A 4,241-nucleotide genomic window follows, 5' to 3' on the forward strand; every position below is an offset into this window, starting at 1 on the left:
TAACATTTGCGGTGTTGTAATTGAATTGAATGCAATTTGAATGGATACAATTAATGTTGATGAGTGTGTGTGTGTATATAATGTAGTTATTTTGTTAATCAGATTTTCAGAAGGAAATGTTGGCGACCCAACATACACAAATTGAACTACTGCAAGCCATATTGGCAGAGTTAAAAAAAAAAAATGGTGAGGAGGAGGAGGGTAGGCCTACCCCTACAAGATTCCCCATTGACTCCATGCAGGACTTTGAGAAGTCCTGCATGGAGCTCTCCAATTCCCCCTACAGGAGTAAAGTGGTAAATAATAATAATAATAATAATAATAATAATAATAATAATAATAATAATAAGTTGAATATTAAAACAAACAACAAACAAAATGTACATCACTATTGATGATTTATATACAGATGGAAAGGATGTCCAGGGAAGGAGAAGAGGACTTAAAATCATTCACAAGGACTATACTTGGCAGGTATGAATTCAAATTGAAGGGTTACAATGTGTTATTGCTGTTTCATCTCAAGTGTTTGCTTTGCAAGTTGCTATAGCACGCAGTTATCAATGTATGGGTGTATTAGCCACTATGTACAGCTTTAAGTGTATGACTGTCTGTTTAAGCACAGAATGTGCTCAGCAGATTGGCACCTCACAAGAGTGTTTTATATCTCTTTCAGACTTTTCACCAATAGATTGATGTGTCTATTTAATATGATGGGGGGCCAGGGGAAGAAGGCTTTCAAGAAGACGGCCTTCTTTAATTTCCTTAAAGGTAACATAAACAATTGTCTTTGCCAGTTTGTTCATATAATGTGTCTGACGAATGTCCCTTTTTCTGGAGTATACTTGGACATCTCTATTATATATTACATTATATCACTCTCATGTATGACCGATACAATTTGTCATTATTCTGATTGCAGAAATCATCATGAAGACGTTCTTGGGAGCTACAGAGGGCCAGGTCAGCGCCGCCATGGCTGCCTACATAAAGCAGGCCCCGGCGAGGAGAGGTGGTGGCGGTTTCGGCCTCTAAGATGTAACATGTATAACAATATATGAGTGACTGACTGTTGCAAACGATACAGAGACACCTCCCTGACAATAACGCCGAGACGGCTTGTTTATTTTTGGACCACAACGCTTATAGTAGACGATATTAAGATCACCCCATGTTATTCTCCATAGAGAAATTACTTCCGCGAACCAGGGGAATCGTCGGGATGAGCGAGTTATGTCAGGACTTCGGTGCTCTATTGACTTTAATTTAAAACTTTGTTTCAAAAAACACTTCATTGTCAATAATAATAAAAGTTGATTTGAGTTTGGAATTGGAGTCGTGTCCTTTTATGTCCTTTGGACAATAACTTTACAGCTGCAAATGCTAAAATAAAGGGCTTCACATTTCTGCTGATTAAACATGTTTTGTCACCTATAGTGGACTAAACCCCAAAGAAAAGTCTAGTTTTAAAGTATATTCCTTAAAGCATTAAACAATTTTTTCAGGGTAAAAATACATTATACCAAGGTTGATAGGTGTAGGCTACCCAGTGTGTTTATAGGTGCAAGAATGTATGCACACGCACACACATTGTGTGTATGTATATATATAGATGTCTGCACACTGTTTTAAAAGCTCCTAAACTACTTTAATTACCAGAGTGGTAAAAAACATGTTTCAGCCTCTGTGGCCTTCGTCACGTATAAGCTTTTAAAACGCTGTGCAGACTTCCTCCTTTTTCAGATTATTATGTTTGTTAGAGCATCCTGTTGAATTGACTGGGATGTGCGTGTACCTCCTGACCATTACTGTACATGGGATGTGCGTGTACCTCCTGACCATTACTGTACATGGGATGTGCGTGTACCTCCTGACCATTACTGTACATGCCTGCAGCAGGTATCTCTATGTGTTTTTATGTGCCTTCTAAATCCCTGACCTAGGTTTTCTTAAAGCTTCAAATATTTCTAATAAAATAATGCCTTTTTGTGAACACTTAGGAAGTGGAGGAGAGACGATCAGTGAGGGTGCCATGGAGAAGACGACAATGGGGACCATCGTGGTCAAAAACACCTTTGAGGACCATGTCAGAATCGTCCTTAAGGGAGTCGCGGTCGTAGACGACCTCGCCCTTGAGGGAGTCGTGGTCGTAGACGACCTGGACAATGTGGCCTTAATTGCAACTGCCATGTTGTTGGGGCTCATTTATTTCTATAATGTTACGTAGTAATGCATGAATGAACTGTTCCCTGCATTAAAAATAAAAGTTAATTTGCATAATTAGCATGTGACTAATATTATGATCACATCATGTAGCTAGAATAATGAATATGACTGAATCATGTTGCCATAATGTATTTGAAACATTTAATGGTAAATTGAATGAAGTTAACTGAATCATGTTGCCCCAACTTGATTAAAACATTTACTAGTAAATGTAATGACGTTAACTGAATCATGTTGCCATAATGTATTTGAAACATTTACTAGTAAATGTAATGACGTTAACTGAATCATGTTGCCATAATGTATTTGAAACATTTACTAGTAAATGTAATGACGTTAACTGAATCATGTTGCCATAATGTATTTGAAACATTTAATAGTAAATGTAATGACGTTAACTGAATCATGTTGCCCTAGTGTTTCCTGTTCTGCCTAGTTGTGTTTGCCTGTCTTGGCTCACCCGGTCTGCCCTGTTTCAAGGTGTACTACTAGACTTAAAGCGTTAAAGCAGCTAACTCCGGATCAAGGATGCCACAGCCGGCAGAAGAGTCCCCATTTCCACAGCCCCGAAAGAAAAGGGCACCAGCCACAACAGTGTTGACTAGGTCGCGAAGAGCCGGGCTCTCTAAAGGAAGTCTCCTCCTCCGGTCCCCTCAAGCAGGCCAACGGGGAACACCAGTGAGACGTGCATCTCGCGCCAGCAGCGCCGGCACTCCTCGAGCAGGCCAACGGGGAACACCAGAGAGACATTCCCCAAGCAGCGCCGGCACTCCTCAAGCAGGCCAACGGGGAACACCAGAGAGACATTCCCCAAGCAGCGCCGGCACTCCTCAAGCAGGCCAACGGAGAACACCAGAGAGACATTCCCCAAGCAGCGCCGGCACTCCTCAAGCAGGCCAACGGGGAACACCAGTGAGACCGGCATTGGTGTACCCGCTGAGCGTGGAACATTTTCAGAAGGAAATGTTGGAGACCCAACACACTCAAATTGCCATACTGCACGCCATATTGGCTCAGTTAAAAAAAAAATGGTGAGGAGGAGGAGGGTACCAGATTGACTCCATGCAGGACTTTGAGAAGTCCTGCATGGAGCTCTCCAATGCAGCCTACAGGAGTAAAGTGATGGAAAAGATGTCCAGGGAAGGAGAGGAGGACTTCAAATCCTTCACAAGGAATGTCCTGGGCAGACTTTTTACCAATACATTATTGGGTAAATTTAATATGCTGGGTGGTCATGGAAAGGCGGCGTTCAAGAAAACGGCCTTCTTTCACGTACTTCAAGGTAACATAAACAATTGTCTTTGCCAGTTTGTTCATATAATGTGTCTGACGAATGTCCCTTTTTCTGGAGTATACTTGGACATCTCTATTATATATAATATTATATCACTCTCACGTATGACCGATACAATTTGTCATTATTCTGATTGCAGAAATCGTTCTGAAAACATTTCCGAGAGCAACGGAGGGCCAGGTCAGCGCCACTACGTCTACTTACATCAAGCAGGCCCCGGCTAGAAGTGGTGGTGGAGGTTACACCAAGGCAAACTGACTAATTTGTCAGTTTGACAAATTAATGTTTAAAACAAATTTGATTTTTTTAAAATATATGTATCGTTTAAAAACAAGTGGTTAAAAAGAGTACTTATTTGGAAAATTGTTTGATTTTTGGCATTGTTGACAAATAAAAAAGTTGATTTGAGTTTGGAATTGGAGTTGTGTCCTTTTATATCCTTAAACACCATGTGAGCCGGTGGAAATGTATAGATGTGTTTGGTTTATTATAATTTTTGTGCTTTCTGTGTTATACTTTTGCATGTTTGTTTGTAATGTTTTTCCTTTTGCTACGAGTTATAGAGTGATATTATTGTCCAGTGATTTTGCTTTATTGTTTTGCTCGTTTTGTGTGCGTTGCATGATGTTTTACAGTATATAGCCTTTAATTTTCCACTGACTGGCACAACCTACCCTGGCTAATCAATGACCTGCGACTTTAAGGACCTACAGCTGGGTTG

Source organism: Protomyctophum parallelum, assembly GCF_964188405.1.
Source record: "Protomyctophum parallelum genome assembly, chromosome: 19".
Taxonomy (NCBI): Eukaryota; Metazoa; Chordata; class Actinopteri; order Myctophiformes; family Myctophidae; genus Protomyctophum; species Protomyctophum parallelum.